The sequence below is a fragment of the Staurois parvus genome, unplaced genomic scaffold (genome assembly GCF_062004578.1).
Source record: "Staurois parvus isolate SC_StPar_1 unplaced genomic scaffold, SC_StPar_1.0 ptg000135l, whole genome shotgun sequence".
Lineage (NCBI taxonomy): Eukaryota > Metazoa > Chordata > Amphibia > Anura > Ranidae > Staurois > Staurois parvus.
In genome coordinates this window covers 6,243,198-6,261,358 of record NW_028317931.1, presented here as the reverse complement: position 1 = coordinate 6,261,358, position 18,161 = coordinate 6,243,198, and the positions used below count along the sequence as shown (strand labels likewise).

Genomic DNA, 18,161 nt, shown 5'->3' with positions numbered 1-18,161 from the left:
AAGTGTAGCCTTCCTCACCTAAGTCATGATAAGGCCAGTGTTCCTCAGAGAATTGCGAAGCACTGACCCCAGAACATGTGTAGGCTCACATATCATAAAACAGATAAAGCAGCTTCCCCCAGGAACTGAAAGAGATTGTAACCTCATAAAACCTGTTAAAGGTGACAGAATGAAATGAACATTCCTCAAGTCAGGTTTTCCCCTATGTTTTATGTCATGGATTATGACAGATGTTGGTTCTAATTCAGAGTTCGCCCGACTGACCCCTCCCAAAACAGCTTATTGGCCAGTATTCAGAGCCACCCCCCCCTGCAGGGGGACTTTAAAAGACAGACTGGCAAGCCTAAGAATGAAGCTAAAGACATCTCCTAATTTTAACCTCATAACAGCAGGAGATCAAAGACCGTTTCTGCTCTGCAACTTGGATCTGCTTACCTTAAGGCTTAACATGGCAAGTAACTTAACCTTTTAACTTCTCCCTGTTATCTCTGTGCTGATATGTTTTCTATGCATATATATATATATACAGTGGGGATCGAAAGTTTGGGCACCCCAGCTAAAAATTTGTATTATGTGCATAAAGAAGCCAAGGAAAGATGGAAAAATCTCCAAAAGGCATCAAATTAGAGATTAGACATTCCTATAATATGTCAACAAAAGTTAGATTTTATTTCCATCATTTACACTTTCAAAATAACAGAAAACAAAAAAATGGCATCTGCAAAAGTTTGGGCACCCTGCAGAATTTATACCATGCACTGCCCCCTTTGCAAAGCTGAGACCTGCCAGTGTCATGGATTGTTCTCAATCATCGTCTGGGAAGACCAGGTGATGTCAATCTCAAAGGTTTTAAATGCACAGACTCATCTGACCTTGCCCCAACAATCAGCACCATGGGTTCTTCTAAGCAGTTGTCTAGAAAACTGAAACTGAAAATAGTTGACGCTCACAAAGCTGGAGAAGGCTATAAGAAGATAGCAAAGCGTTTTCAGATGTCAATATCCTCTGTTCGGAATGTAATTAAGAAATGGCAGTCATCAGGAACAGTGGAAGTTAAAGCAAGATCTGGAAGACCAAGAAAAATATCAGACAGAACAGCTTGCAGGATTGTGAGAAAAACAATTCAAAACCCACGTTTGACTGCACAATCCCTCCAGAAAGATCTGGCAGACACTGGAGTTGTGGTACACTATTCCACTATAAAGAGATACTTGTACAAATATGGTCTTCATGGAAGAGTCATCAGAAGAAAACCTCTTCGACGTCCTCACCACAAAAATCATTGTTTGAACTTTGCAAATGAACATATAGACAAGCCTGATGCATTTTGGAAACAAGTTCTGTGGACCGATGAGGTTAAAATTGAACTTTTTGGCCGGAATGAGCAAAGGTACGTTTGGAGAAGAAGGGGCACAGAATTTAATGAAAAGAACCTCTGTCCAACTGTTAAGCATGGGGTTGGATCAATCATGCTTTGGGGTTGTGTTGCAGCCAGTGGCACAGGGAACATCTCACGAGTAGAAGGAAAAATGGATTCAATAAAATTTCAGCAAATTTTGGATGGTAACTTGATGCCATCTGTGAAAAAGCTGAAGTTAGAGAGGATGGCTTCTACAAATGGATAATGATCCTAAACACACCTCAAAATCCACGGGAGATCACATCAAGAGGCGTAAACTGAAGGTTTTGCCATGGCCTGCACAATCTCCTGACCTCAACATAATTGAAAATCTATGGATAGACCTTAGAAGAGCAGTGCGTGACAGACAGCCCAGAAATTTCAAAGAATTGGAAGACTTTTGTAAGGAAGAATGGGCAAAGATACCTCAAACAAGAATTGAAAGACTCTTGGCTCGCTACAAAAAGCGTTTACAAGCTCTGATACTTGCCAAAGGGGGCAGTACAAGATATTAACTCTGCAGGGTGCCCAAACTTTTGCAGACGCCATTTTTTTGTTATTTTGAAAGTGTAAATGATGGAAATAAAATCTAACTTTTGTTGACATATTATAAGAATGTCTAATCTGTAATTTGATGCCTTTTGGAGATTTTTCCATCTTTCCTTGGGTTCTTTATGCACATTAATACAAATTTTTAGCTGGGGTGCCCAAACTTTCAATCCCCACTGTATGTGTATGTGTGTATATATATATATATATATAGTTACATTTTCTTTGTAAATATTTTATTGCACCTGTTTGACTCTTTTAGTAATAAATCTTTCTTTCTGAAAGTGTTAAACTGTTTCTAAGCGCTTACTTGCAATTCACGAATTCCTGCCTTTTGAAGAGACGCTACTGTGTTTGTTTAATCCTCTGCCCAATCGGCCTGGAGTGACCGTATTGGACAGGCGACTTTTCAACCATTACAGTGTATATTTGATAAAGAGAGTTTCCCCTTTCTCTGTACAAAAAGGGGTGGTGGCAGTGAAGGGTTAGTTGCATAATTAACCCGACCCAGTAACAAGCGCATTCAGGCTGCCGGTGCGTCGATTGCGTTCCATTAGCTGGACAATCGTTGTGCGGGGCGCAGCTGAGTGTGGCATTGTTACGCACGTCACACCGCGGTTTTAGATCTTCCGGTCCTTTGGTCACGAGTTGGTGAGAAGGTCTGGGGTCTGACGCTGCGGGCGTGACGTATTATTGTTGGTCGCGGTCATGCGATTGTCGCATGTTGAGGGTGGCGATCGGGCAACCGTGACAAGAAGTTCTGAACAAATTGAAGCCAAACTCCCCATAACACTTTAGCAGTTACAACAAACAGTTTTGTTCCTTTAGGGATAAAGGTTTTACATAAATAAATAAAAAACGATCATTGCAAGCATCCCTGTCAGTAGTAAATGGTTTGTCTTAACCTGTGAACTGTTACATCTGCAGGGCAGCTTGTTTTGTTGAAAAGAAACAGACTTACAGGAAGGAAGGAAAGGAAAGGAAAGAAAGAAAGAGGGAAAGAAAGAAAGAGAAAAAGAAAGGAGAGAAAATGAATACAGCCATTACATCCAAGAATTGATAAGCTGCAATGTAATAAAAGTTTGATTTGGGGTTTTATACCGCTTTAACAGAGTCATGTGGAGTCAGCGAGTAAGTTTCCACTGGATAGGGATTCACAATGGTTTGGATGCAGTTTTATCTCTACTCCTTAAAGACTCTTTTAGAACATTTATCCTCACAATTAAAACTCTTGTGCAACAAACTTTCGCTAGGGTATGCTTTTTACACTGTGAGCCTGAATTGAAAGAAGCTGCTTAGATATTTTTTATTGGCTTGGTGATTAGGAAGAGAGAAAGAGCCAGTGAATCTTAGAAAGCATTAAAAAGGGAAATACATTTTCTAGACGTAGCATCCTCCTAATTTAACTATGGGCAGCTAGACCCTGATGTCTAGAGAGGAGCTTATTAACAGCCCACGTGGAATAGCCAGAGGGGTCAAATTCTGGTCAGGACTGAGAGACTCTGCAGGCCAGACCCTCTGGAATTTCCTCCTGTTCTGAGGCTTTCAGAGGAGGGCCTTGGAGGCAGTGGATGGGTCTGAGAAGTAGTTGGTTGCACTTTTGAGGGACCTTAGCCAATTCCCAAAAGAAGGCTTGGCAAAGGGCTGGACTCTCTTAAAAGTCTCTTTTAGTGTTAAAGCCTGCTCAGTACAAGGAGTGTGGTGGTTGAAGAGGAGTGAGCTGCAGGAAGATGTGAGTCTGGAGAAGGAAGGCTGCCAGGAGGCCTAGAGGTATGGGGCCTGCCTGGGAGCCTGGAGCTGGAAAGGAGTAAAACTCAGGACTCACTGGTCCCCTGAGAGAAGACCACCTGTATGGCAGGGAAGGAGCAGCCCAGCTCATAGGCCTGGTATCAGCTGCCAACCCGCAAGCGGTATACGAGTGGATATGAGTGAGTACACCTGCACCCCCTGGGTGGATGAGGAAGAAACACTCCAGTGGGAAACCAGATTAGCCCTCTGCTAGTAACTGTACACCTTACTTAAAAGAACAGCAGCCAGATCCTCCGCTCAGGAAGAGAACCTTCAGATTGCTGGGTGAAAAGAAGTTCACCTAGAGTCTGGGGAGGTACAACTGGAGCTGCTGGCTAGCACTCCAACAAAGGTTGTGTGTCAGAGAGAAGAAGCTGTGAATAGTTCAGGAAGTTGTCCTCAGACTTCGGTTCCCTTGGGCATCCTATACACCCCTTTACCCCATCCAAATGTAATCCCTTCAATAAAACAACAAAACCAACACTCAAAGCCTGATTTCTGCCCATGGATGAAAGCTGTGTGGAAAATGCTAATTGACTGACTGTGCAGGACTATAGGGGGACCCAAATTCAACAGCAATCCCTAAGAGGGTAGTGCTACCTAGAAAACAAAAACTCACCAAAATAGTAATATTAAATAATATTAAAAATGTGATTTATTAGTGTATTATATGTATATCCATAGGTACAATAAGCACACTGATAAATGTATCACAAACTCTGGAAAACTAATTGAAGCATGAATGACCAGACAATGAGTCTCACAAACCTAAACACAAAAACTGATGAAACATCAGAGGTATATATCCAACATCTCCCGATACCTGTACACATACCTCACAACTTTAAGAGCTCTCTTCTCTTCCCCCTCTCCTCTGTACCCCAGGATCAGAGCACTTAGTACAGGTGTCTCTTCCAGATGACTGAACCCTGCTCACAGACTGCCAGGCTTCAGAATATGTATGGGTTACTTCCCTACCGTCTGGGCCTGCCTCCACATGGATTGCTGGAAACTCCTTGAATATTCATACCGCAGCCTATGTCCCTCCACCAATATGTTCTGGAAATATCCACTGAGTTCCAGAAGATAGGGGAAGGTAACAAGGCCACAGCCTATGAAGCAATGCACAGCCTCCCAACAACAATGAACCCCTGCTCCTCTGCCTATAGGGGGGCCAACTAAATTTACCTAGCAACTAGCAAACTGGGAGGGTGCTACAAATGAAATGGTAATGGATGAGCAATCTGGACATTCTTTATAGTGGGGTGAAATACTTTTGAAGGGAACCATTGTCTGATAAGAAAATGTCAATTCCACTGTATGATAAATGTGCACTAAAAAAGTTAATGATTTTCTTTAAAACTGGCAGCTAATATTCCTTATACATTGTTTTATGATTATTTATAGAAAAGAATAAAGCATTTGATTAGGGGAGCTAATAAAAAAAACCTCACTTCGGATTTATGGCTTGTCTCAGTAAAATAAAAAATCAATACATTTATTTTTTGATTCACTAAGAATGCTGCAGGTACAAAAAATACCTGATAGTCTGCCAGAAATCCAGTGAGGTCCTAGCTTTCTCTTTAACTCACAAAACTGCTTCTGATGTATTTAAAACCACAGCAGGGTCCTCAGCTTGCCAAGTTCTTCTATGCTGGTGTACAAAACACCTCCCTACCTGTCAGGAATCCCAGAGATCACCACGGCGCACGAATCTGCACAGGCGTAGGATCCTGACAAGACATACAGGCAGCCGGGCACTAGGACCCAGGCGCGCCTGTTACCAATGACGGCCGGGCAGGCACTAGGACCCAGGTGCGCCTGTCAGCGCCGGGCGGGCTATTTAAACCAGCTTGTGCAATGCTCACATTGCCGTATGGTCTTCATTCCCTGTTCCCTGCTCCTCTGTTCCTGCGTGAGATACCTTGTTGCCGACCCTGCTTGATCCTGACCTCTGCTGACCGTCTCCTGCTGTGATCCCTGGCTTGTCTGACTATCCTTTTGCTTACTCTTGATTACCTAACCTCCTGTTGCTGAAACCTGGCTTGTGACCTGACTACTCTCTGTCCGCTGCTCTGTACCGTTCTGCCTCTGCTGTTACCGACCCGGCCTGCCTGACTACGCTACACGTACTCTGTCATCCATCCATCCTGCACGGATCAGGTCATCACTGCCCAGGTCTGCCAGCCTCTATACATCAGGCTCTCTTCCGATACATACCTCCGGCGGTTCCCTCTACCAAAGTCAGGTACACTCAAGGGTCGCGACCTGGTCTCAGTCTGCTCCAAGTCCATCCCTACCATCAGGGGCCCTGGTGAATAAGCAGATTGGGGCTTAGACCCCGTGCCCTGGGGAATCCCGTTCTGTGGGTTGCTAGAGGTACCACCAGACGGTTATTAACCATACGGCCGGCCTGACCATTCCACCTCTCCAGCCCTGACTATGCCTGTGTTCCTGCACATACTAATATTAGTGGAAGGTTGGTGTGTTTACTGTGCGTTTTATATATTTGGGTGGCTAATAATAAATTATATTGTTGTTATATCATTCCTGAAGCCTGTTACTTCCTTGTGTCAGTCCACACGTTTCTGGTCACACCCGGATCCCTAACAGTGGGAGAGAAGAGCCGGATGCAGTGGGTCTCAAAGGAGGAGATGGATAGGGAGGGGGGGTTAGGGAGGACCTGGAAAGTGCTCAGCGGTGGCAGGAGCATACCGACCCCACCGCCTCTGCGGCTGATCGGTCTGGGTGAGTGGGTCCAGACGAGACCTCCATAGGAGAGTGCTGCAGGGGAGGTGGAGTCAGTGGCTTGGATCCAGGTTTCAGTGACGGCTAGGAGGTTGAAAGAGTGGGAGACAAAGAGGTCGTGGATGGCGGTGAGCTTGTTGCAAACCGAGCAGGCGTTCAGGAGTGCAATCGAGAGAGGAGGGGTGGATGCAGGGAGGAGGGGGACAGATATGAGGTTGAGGGGGTTGCGGCGGCTGGCGGGAGTAGGGGGGTGCCGAGTGGGGAGGTGGGGGTGCCAGGGTTCGTGGAGATGTCTCCTGCGGTAAGGAGAAGGGTGAGGAAGGTGGCATGGGAATGGGATGTGCAGGAGCGTGTGGGTCTATTGGTGGTAGCGTGTGGGTCGGCGGGGGAGCGGAGTATCAGGAGGAGGTGGTGAGAGGCGTAGAGGGTAGAAGGAAGAAGTGAGGGTGCAATGTAGAGCTGTTTTGGGGGAGTAGAGGGAGGCAAGTTTGGGAATGGAGGAGAGGAGGAGGAGGAGGAGGAGGAGTGCAGGTAGCATGCTAGGGTGAGCGGAGTGCTGGTCGGGTCGGGGGGGAGGGAGGTTTCAGTCAGGATGTGAGGATGGGGAGAGTCCGTTATGCCATGTCGGAGATTATCAGTGTTCATCAGTGTCCAATCGTAGGAGGGGAGTGGGAGTGGTGGGCGGCTGGGGCCGCAGCTGGCTGGTTGCAGTCTGTGGGTGCTGTAGGCCGGCGTCCGTGGGTGTTGTGGCCACAGCGTCAGTGGGTACAGTGGTTCAGCGACTGGACGAGCCGTGGGGCGTGGTGTTTGGAGGTGTTGTAGGCCCGGCATCAGGAGGGTGCTGGAGGCTTGGCGTCGGGAGGCGTTGAGGGCCCGGCGTCGGGAGGTGTTGAGGGCCCGGCGTCGGGAGGTGTTGAGGGCCCGGCGTCGGGAGGCGTTGACGGCCAGCCGTCGGGAGGCGTTGAAGGCCCGGCGTCAGGGGGTGCTGATGGCCCGGCATCAGGGGGTGCTGAGGGCCCGGCGTCAGGGGTGCTGAAGGCCCGGCGTCAGGAGGTGCTAGAGGCCCAGCGGCAGGAGGTGGTATAGGCCGACGTCTGGAGGTGGTGTGGGCCGATGTCCGGAGGTGGAATGGGCTAGGCATTGGTGGGCGCCTCTGCCGGATGGAGTGGGGCTCAGGGCTGTGCGGTGGCAGGGGCACGGCTGAGTGGAGCACGGTGGGGAGCAGATGTGGCAGCGGTGGCTTACCCACTTGGGGCCGATGACGGCTTACCCTCTCCGTGCCAGTGGGGGTGGTTGCTGCTTCCTTGTATCTGTGGAGCCCGGGGTGGGGCGTCTCGGCGATGATCCTCAGCCCTCCGCGGTTCACGGTCCTCTGTGGGCTTCAGGGGTCATGGTAGGCAACAAGTCACCGGATCTCCGCTGGAGGGACAGCGCGCTGGAGGGCGGTGTGGTGAGCTTACGGTCCCTGGTGGGGTGATGGGCGTGCGATCCCAGGTGGGGTGGTGGGTTAGCGATCCCTGGTGGGATAGTAGCCTAAGGTCCCTGGTGGTTTGCAGTCCCTGGTGGGTAGTGGGTGCCCCTGTTTGTGTCCCTGTTGGCTGGCGGTGTGATGGCGGCTGGGCTCCCTGGTGGGGTAGTGGGTGCCCCTGATAGAGTACCTGGTGTCCCGGAACATCAGGATGGCAGCGGACCCCTCCTGGGTGTCAGTAGGACCGGTGGGGATGGTCGCAGCTTCCCCGGAGGAGCGGAGGCATCCCACCGCGGCCGCGATCCTCGCCGCGATTTCTGCCACGGCCGGCAGGAAACACCGCAGCTTCGGGTGCCGTGGTAGGCCTCAAGCCGCCTCGGCCCGCCGGAGCTCCGCCGGAGGGTCCAGGGCCCCTTCAGGGTGTTGGTGGGGACCTCGGTGGCAGCTCAGAGGCCCAGGTGGTGGCGGATGGAGTGCGGGGGCGCCGGAGCTGACGGTCATGCGGCTGCGCCGGGCGCCATCTTGTACTATATTCTATTCTATCTCATATATTAGTTTCACCTTTTAAGTTGCATTACTGAAATAAATGAACTTTTGCACGATATTCTAATTTTTCGAATTTCACCTGTATGTAATCTCACAGAAGTTGCATCCGCATTGATAAGAAACATTCCTATGCAACTTTGATGTATTCAGTGTTATTTTTTTTATTTAACCCTCACCTCTTCTCTCTGGTCATCCGTCATTCATGGATTTTGATACAGCTGCTATTTTTGGGCCTTAATTCAAATGATTGATCGACAATTTAATTAAACAATCTTTCCTTTGACCCTTCTTTTGATCGACCCTTTGATCGATCTATCAAACCTTTCTTTGATTTATCAACCCTTCCTTTGATCGATCTATTGACCCTTCCTTCGATCAATTTATTGACCCTACCTTTTATCAATTGACCCTTCCTTTGGTTGGTCAACCCTTTCTTCGATCAACTGTTTCTTCCTTTGATTGATTGACCCTTCAGTTGATCGATCTTTCCTTTGATAGATCCTTTAATTGATCAAAGAAAGGATCAATCGATAGAAGGAAGGATCAATCAATCTGAAGGAAGGATTAAATGAAGGATTGATCAAAGGAAGGATCAATTGATTGATTGATCAAAGGAAGGATCAATTGATTGATCAAAGGAAGGATCGATTGATTGAAGGAAGGATCGATTGATTGAAATAAGGGTCGATCGAGTGATTGAAGGGTCGATTGACTGATTGATTGAAGGAAGGGTCGATTGATCGATGGAAGGATCAATTGGTTTTTCGAAGGAAGGATCAAAATAGCTTCAGTGTGAACCTAGTTTATAAAAAAACATGGATCCATAAAAGGCGCATAGGAATGTTTCTTATCTATGCTAATATGACTTCTATGAGATAAGATAGAAGTCTATGGGGCTGAAATCGCCCTGAAGTTGGAATATAATGTGATTTTCTTTGTCATGCAATTCTGTGATCCCAGGCTTGAGGATTTCTAAGTCCTAAAGTCCCATCAATAGTAGCACTGGAAATCCAATAAAAAAAAAATTTGCATTAGCATAGTGGAAATTGATATGGGGAAAACATATCAAATGCATAGCGTTAAATTTAACCCCCATAGAAGGGTCGAAAATTGGCCGATTTTTCAGCTGAAAAAAACAAATTTTGCACCTTTAGTGGGTTAATTGGTTGGCTGTTTTTCGGGGTTTTGGCACATTTTTTTATCGGTAAAGCTGGAAAATTTGCGGTCGATTTTGACGATCGGTCGATTTTCCCAGCAATGATGGGCAAATTGGCCGATCATTTTACCGATAAAAAATCAGAGAAGGAGCTCTCTGCAAGGGACAGAAGTAAAAATGCCGGCCGTAGACGGGACGAAAATCGGCCAATTTTTTTACCGTTGGTGGTAACATCGGCCGATTGAATGACCGATTTTTTTTTCTTTTTAATGGCCGATTTTCGTCCCGTCTTTTGCCTGCATAAGGCTACTTTCACACTGATCCGCCGCAAAAGCACAGAAAAACGCATAGGTGTTTTTTACCGCACCTTCTGGGCGGTTTTCAAAGGACCCATGACTTAAAAAACTGCACCAAAACCGCTTCTCAGAAGCATTTTTTGAGACGTTTTTAAGGCGCTTTTCAGGTGTTTTCCATTGATTTCAATGGGAAGAGGTGTTTTGGGGGCTTTTTTTTTTTTTTAAACTCCCAAAACATGCCGCAGAGATGCTGCAAGCAGTTTTTACACCGTAATGCCTGAACATACATAGATATACATTCACATACACAGGGAAGCAGTTTTCCTAAGCTTTTCAGGCACTTTTTTTTTACTCAAAAATGCTCCAAAAACTCCTCAGTGTGAAAGTAGCCTAAGGAGAGAGGACAGAGGATTCGTTGTGGGGTGTGGAGTAGGGCTGATGTGGCCTCCAGTAATTTATCCCAGGTGAGAGCACACCCAAAAGACACAATTGGTGGAAGAGGCTCCTATGTAGTAGGAGGAGGATTGCACTAGAGATCAGATGAAGACACTAGTCATACGTGACTTTTAGACCATGGTGTTTGCACTTTATATGAACCGTATTAATCATGTACTATTATCACACAAGGGTGTTCTGATAATATTTATGTGTGGTCACTAGTAATTATAGAATATTCGTCTATTGACAAATTGTTATCAATTTTTGTGATTTATTAGTTTTGTATGAATTTGTTTATATAGCGGTAGGGATTGTATATTTTGGAGCACATTTTTTTCCTGGTTTACCTCATGTCAGCACACAATGGGTTTACTCTTCCTCTGGAACCCACAGGACCACCTCTTGTTACCGCAATAATAGTCAGCAGCTCACCAACTGAACTGTTCTTTTGTGGTCATGCTCCAGGTGATAAGTACTTTGGTTGCTTCAAGTATATCTTCACCCTCTCCTGGTGTTTTAAGACCCAGATACTTGCAAGTAAACCTTCTGGGTATTGGGGTGCAAGCAACTTTGCTTAGGTTGGCCATACGCTATACAATTTTCCTTTTAGTTTACCTTCCACTATGTAGTACAAGGGTCTGCCTGATTACATACAATTGAAAGTGTTTAGGTTTGACCTCATATTATATGGTTTTTGGTAAATCTAAGGCAAAAATCTCAGGAAAATTGTATAATGTATGGCCAGCCTTAAACAGCAGCAGTATTGTACAGGTGTGGTATTCGTAAGCTCTGCAATGTCACCATTGGTCTCCCTTTTGGGTCTTTCCTGTCTTGTTTAGACCCTGTGTGTAGGGTTGCCACCTCATCCCTTCAACATTGAACACATATTGATTACACAGGTTATGTGGCTGATTAAGGTGGTAATTAAACTCACTCAGTGCCTTATCTGCAATAAATATGCCTCAGAACCCGTGTAATTAATGTGTTCGGTTGTAAAGGAATGAGGGGGCAAACCTAAGCCTGGCTTTATTTTCAGTCTAATGGCGGTTGTGGATGATGAGGACAAGGAGATGGGGGGATATGGGATAGTGGCCTCCAGCCACCAAGGAATGGCATAAACAGTCTTAGAAGTCAACAGAGGATTTGGCTTCTCTCTCGCCAGTTTTTTCTGGTGAGGTAGACTTGTTGCTTCCCTGTTGTGCTGTGTGCTCCTGGAGATTTGATTAGTTTTGTCTCAGATTCTGTGTGTACTTCTGGAAAGGCTGCCCAAGCTCACCTTGCTGATACCTCTGAAGCTGATGAAGGCAGATGGGTCTTAAAGGGACCATATACCTGTCTTTTTTTGTAGGAGATTAATATGATTTTCTCCATATTTGTTTGCACAGATATGAGCAAAGGTAGGAGGGGGCAACATGGGACATTTTTTTTAAAAGTGCGTTCAAAGACTGCAAATGATGGTGTTTTGTATAATTTGAGAAGCCTTAAATGCAAATACCCCAGAAACATAAGACCCACCATTGGTCATATCCTGACCTGGACAATCTACATACCTTAGGTTACCACACAGGGTGGTGTTCATGTGGCAATGGCTAGCTCAGCTCAGTGTGCATGTTAGGCCTGCAGTCCACAGTGGTAGGGAAATTAATTTGCAATTAAAGTGACAATTGATAAGGAAGCAGATGTGCAAATTTCAAAGCTTATATTTATGAGGCTATAGCCAAAAGTATGCAGCAAATATCCATGCCACAGGAAAGACAAAAAAAGAGCATAAAAGTCAAAGGGCGGATGAAGGGTTGGCAGTGCATGCTTTTGATTTCAATCTCATTGGCCCCTTTAGTATCAGAAAAGAGCATGCAGATATTTGCAAATGTGAAGAAGGAAGGGCCTTCTTTTCCCATAATGACCAAGTAAGAGCTCATTGATGAAGAATGGGAGAAACCTGATAGGAAGGCCAATTTACATTACATGACTGATGCATGTTTGAGATGTACTTCCAGGGGTGGATCCAGCATCTGGCACATCAAATGTCTTTGACTTTCAATAACTCAGTTGCCTTTATGGATCCTATGGATCAAGAAGTGGGCTCAGGACTAGTTCACGCCAACTGCAGTCTGGTGTGTTTTTATTCTGCATCAAAAACACATGGACAGTGTTTACCATGGATTGCAATGGCCTAGTTCACACCAGTTTAGTGTGTTCTAGTGCAGTCAGCAAAAGTAGAACATGTTGTATTTTTTTATTCTGTATGGAACGCATCTGGAAAATGGCAAAACGCATCACAGCAATTGTGGTAAACTGGCTCTCAGACTTCTAGAGAGTCTATTCTATGGCAGGTTTTGTTCATCCAGCAACAGTCTTAACTTCTATGTCTAAAGCATTAGGAAATGGCTTTTAATTCAAACGTGGAACTTGCATGATTTGGCACCATTCTGGAAGAGCAGAACCTGGCAGCTGTAGTAGGTCTATCAAAGCCTCTGCTGAAGGTCAAGTGCTAGGATATTTCAGTCACAGCCAAGAGAGCTTTGTGGTTGCACCACTGGAAGGTGGACAGCACTTCCACACAAGCCTTCTATGACATTCCCCATAATGAGAGGTTATTTGTCATACCGCTGGATGACGCAATTGAGCAAGTGACAGGAGGAAAGACCGGGCTGCAGAGGAGGAAGCAGCTATCTTTTTGCTCAAGTCAATTAGACTTCAAAAGGGTTCAGGAGGCCAAATCTTATAGACCAGGCTGCATATTTACCAGATCACAGTGAAGGTATCTTGGAGTTCCCCTTTTTACATAGAATCAAATCCAGAGCAGGTTGCTAAGACATCTAAAAATATTTTGAAAGTGCACCCAACCAGTCCCAAGTGGAAGTACAGTAGAGAATTACAAAGTTGACTACTGAATCGTTTGATTCTTGCAAGATAATGTATAAGAATTATGGTGCAACAAGGCCATAGTGCCTATGTCACCGGAAGAACAGAATTTGGGGGTTTTCTCCAAATTTTTAATAGTACTGAATGCATCAGGAGTTTTCCAACCTGCCTTGCTTTGACTAAATTGACTAAAACATACACATCAAGAGGTTCAAGATGGTGTCCTTGCAGACAATCATGGTGATAGTTCAGCGAAAAGACTTGTTAGTGTCAGTCAACTTAGCTGACGCTTACCTCCATGTACTGATCTGTGCAGAGCACCAGGGAAATCTGAGAATCGCCACAATTGTGATGGCCAAAAGTCCCTTCCAGTTCAGGTGTCTGCCGTTTTTTTTTGGATTGGCACAGCAGCAAGAATCTTTTCAAAGATCTTGTTGGCAGTGGTGGCAGTAATACATCTTTTGGGGATAAGGCTCTTCCACTGTTTGGATGACATTATAATTGTTGCATGCTCAAGCGTGAACCATCACAGCCTTGTCTTTAAAGTCCTTTCCAAGTTCAGTTGGCTAGTGAACAAACAGCAAAGGCAGTTAACCCCTTCTCAATTGAAGTATCTTGGAATAGTATTTGATATCCAAAGAAGTAAAGTGGTTTTTCAAAACTGCAAAATTTCTGAAATGAAAATTTGCATACAAAGAGTCATGGAGACAGCATTTGTGTCAGTAAGGGATTGCATTGTCCTCATTTGGATCTTGCCAATGGCCATTCCAGTGGGCCAACCGGCACATTAGGGTGTTTCAGTTTGCCTTCCTCAGCCAATGGGACGGGCTGTCTATGGATCAGAAGGTCTTTGTGTCTCTACGTATTCAGCAAGAACTGAAATTTTGGACATCCTCAGTGTGCTTTTTTAGTGGTGTGCCTAAACTAAATTGAAACCATATTGGTATCAATGGAGGGGAGGAGAAAAATAAGCCCCATCATTGGTGTTAGTAGAAATGAAATAGTCCCCATGTTGGTGTCAGGGAATTAAAATGAGCTACATATCACTGAGTGGGAGTAAAATAAGTCCCATTGTTGGTGTCAGTGTGAGTAAAATACGTCTGATCGTTGGTGTCAGTGCGTGGGTAAAATGAGCCCCATTGGTGCCAGTGGGAAAAAAAAAAACGTTGTTGGTATTAAGAAGATGTTAAACTATTTTGTTGGTGTCCAGTGGGTATAAAATAAGCCCCGTCACTGGTGACAGTGGAAGCATAAGTCCAAATTTATTTAAGTGTAAAGAGGAAAATAAGCCCCATATTTTTGGTGTCCGTGTGAGGATATAGGCCCCATACTGGTGTCAGGAGAAATTAGGCCCCATATCGGTGTCAGTAGGAGGGAATAAGCACCATTGTTGGTGTGATTGAAAAAAAGCCCCTTATCTGTGTCAGTAGGAGGGAATAAGCGCCATATCGGTGTCAGTAGGAGGGAGTAAGCGCCATTATTGGTGGGAATAAAATACACCCATGTCAATAGGAGGGAAAAAGCCCCATATCGGTGTCAGAAGGAGGGAATAAATGCCATTGATGGTGGGAATAAAATAAGCCCCATATCGGTGTCAGTAGAAGGGAATAAATGCCATTGATGGTGGGAATAAAATAAGCCCCATATTGGTGTCAGTAGGAGGGAATAAGCCCCACTGATGGTGTTGGTGGGAAGAAAACTAGCTCCATTTTGGTGTCATCGCAGTAAAATAATCCCCAACATTGGTGATATGGGGAGTAAAAATAAGCCCTGATATTGGTATAAACACTGGTCCACACTGATGCAGCACGGCACGGCACATCACATGTGATTCGCACAGGAACTGCACCACATTCCAGCGCAAATCATATGCGATTTCTGTGGGGTGCAATTTTGAACCACACGTTATTTGTATGGCTTAAAACGCAGCGCATCTGCACCCAAAAAGTTTAGGACCCTTTTTCTTGTCTGCACCAGCTTCGGATCGCGTAGGTGTGAACACCCACGTGATCTGATTCTGCACCACGGTTTGTGACCCGATTTTGGGGTGTTGCTGACTTAACTCCTTCATGCCGGCGCCTCCCGGCCCTTTAAGAGTTTCAGAAGCTGGGAGGCAGGACGGGTGGGGGCGAGGTTTAGGGATCATGTGACCGCCGTGACGTGTCGTCACGGCGGTCACATGATCGGGAAAGGTCCCGATCGAAAGAGGAGACCGGGACCTTTCCGTGAGTACCGGACATGTGTGCTGGGAGTGCGCAGGGCGCGTGCTCTCAGCACATCGTTTTTTTTATAATTGAACGCAAATGTACGGCCGCTCGGCGTCTAGGCCCAGATGCTGGGAGGCCACACATTTGTGTGCGGTCGGCGTGAAGAGGTTATAATACACACCCGCAGCGGTTTGCATGAACGAGGTGCGGTTTATGATGCAGTGCAGAAAATCGCACAGAAAATGGTGCGATTTCTGCACCGCATCAGTGTGAACCAGGGCTAAGTGGTAAGTCGGTGTCAGTGACATATATAAGTCCCATATCATTGGTGTCAGTGAGAGCAGAAATAAACATTGGTGTTCAGTGGTTGTTTTCCTAATCGCACGTTCCTCTTTGTTGAAGCCACAATTATACCTCGACTACAATGGCGGCTGCTTTGTGTTCCAGCACCCGTCACCTCACTGCCACCCTGTATATCATGGGACACCTTGCAGGACGCAGAGCTTGCTGAACAATGTCCGCAATCCCTGGCCTTCCCTCCTGGTCCGGGACACTTGGTAACCATGTAGTAACCCGTAGCAACCAATCAAATTACAGGTTACTATAGAGACCTCCGTAGGACTTATTGCACTTTGCAGTATTACATTTATCCTAATTCCAATCTTTTCCTTCCAATCTGTGAAAATTATTCCTCCAAACACGTACCTCGAGAAATAAAAATAAACAATCTAGTGCAATACAATTAATTAGAAAAAAATCACCCCGTGAAACTCCACACTTCACTGCAAAAGTATATGTATTTGTGAAAAAAAAAAATATATAAATTCAATTATACCAATCTTATTTTATAATAGTGCAAAAACCACATCAATCAAAAGTGTGCGCACTCTGTGATCACTGCTACACAGTGAATTCCTTCAACCACCACACAATAGTACAAAATACTATTACCCTCTATGTGTGTAATTAAGGCTCTACCAACATTATGGATCAGTAATCTTCCAAAAATCTTCTTTTGGGATATTTCCAGGTCCTCAGAGAAATAAATGGTCTTAGGAGCAATATTCAAAACATAGGGATAACATTTATTAGTAACTCACACTTAAGAATTGGATTATCAGCTCCAGCTATGGTTTCTGTCCGCTTAGACAAACATTTCCTCCACCATGTGTATTAACAACCTAAAAAATGGCCGCGGCGACACTTCCGGTCTGCATACGTGCGTCCTGACGTCACTCCTTTAACGCGTTTCGTCACTTCCGGACTTCATCTGAAAGGATACAGACGTCCTACTCGTTGCTCCTTTTATGTTCATGCCTCTTATTGACTTGAGGCTGCCGCCGCCATATTTGAACAGGGAAAATACCGCAATCTCCCCCTTTCTCTTACTATGTTTTAAAAAACTCGGACCTAACATATAACGGTCCGCTCAATAAGCATATATCACAGGTGAAAACAGGGTTCAGATAAATGTTACCTATAAATATAACATATCCATCTAATCTCTCCTATTAATCACCAATTTACATATATACGAAATACAAAAATTCTTTTATATATACAAAATTAAAATCAATAATCAAAAATACCTATTCTTATATTACTTATTATTCCACATAAAGAACAATTAAAACTTCATATTATTCACCCCTAAGAAACTTTTATTATAATTTACCCACTCTCATATATAGTATTAAAATATCTCTATTTATAATATAGTTTATACTCCCTCTAGTGGTTGTTCTAAAAAAGGTATTTATAAATTCCCACATATAATTCCTATAAATTAATTTCTCATTCACCCATTGAAAGAATTTATTAAAAAGAACAATTTGATTCAATAAATAAAACCCCCTAAATTTTATATATATGAAAATTAAATTGAATTTATTTTTTTTAAAATAAAATTCTTTTTACCAAAAAGATCCTTTCTGGCATATTCTATTCTAATATCTTGTCTAATTTCTGTATTTCAATAATCTTTTTCATCATGCTTAATCATCCTAAAAAATTCATCCTAAAAAATACATATTGCTATTATCAGATAGCCACCCCTACTTATTAATAAATACAATCAAATATAGACTCCTACAGATTAATTTACTAACCATACAATAAATATTCGCTCCTACAAATTGCGCGAAATTTGCCCCAAGTCTGGCCAATATTTTCCTAGCAAAATGGGAAGATAAGGAAATTTATGGAAAAAATTGGAGTGGTCTAAAAGTATGGAGAAGATATATAGATGATATTCTGGTAGTTTGGGATGGAACCCATGAGAGTTTACAACAGTTTTTAGATTTCATTGGGAAAAACAGTTACGAATTAACTTTTACTCATTTTATTAGTACAGAATTGGTAAATTTCCTAGACCTGACTATTTTTAAAGTGAATAATAAGTTATTATTTAAAACTTTTTTTAAAGAAACAGACAGAAATGGATACATTCCCATAAGTAGTTGCCATCATCCTAGGTGGATTCAAGGCATACCAAAAGGTCAATTTACAAGAGTTATGAGGAACTGTTCTAGATTAGAAGATTACATTGTACAATCGGAGATCATTAAGAATAGATTTGTCGCTAAAGGATATGACCCAATGAGATTAGAGAAGATCAGATTTAAAATAAGCCAAAACTACTTAGGTGAAAGAAAAATAGAGAAAAAGCAAAGAATAAGAGAAAAGAGAAAGGGAATGGACT

At 44.2% G+C, this 18,161-nt stretch overlaps 1 long non-coding RNA gene across 1 annotated transcript in view; it reads left to right on the top strand.

Annotated features, from left to right (window-relative positions):
• Window positions 1-18,161, top strand: part of LOC149466009 (uncharacterized) — a 119,252-nt gene that overhangs the window by 89,791 nt on the left and 11,300 nt on the right. The gene's annotated exons all lie outside the window — the stretch shown is intronic.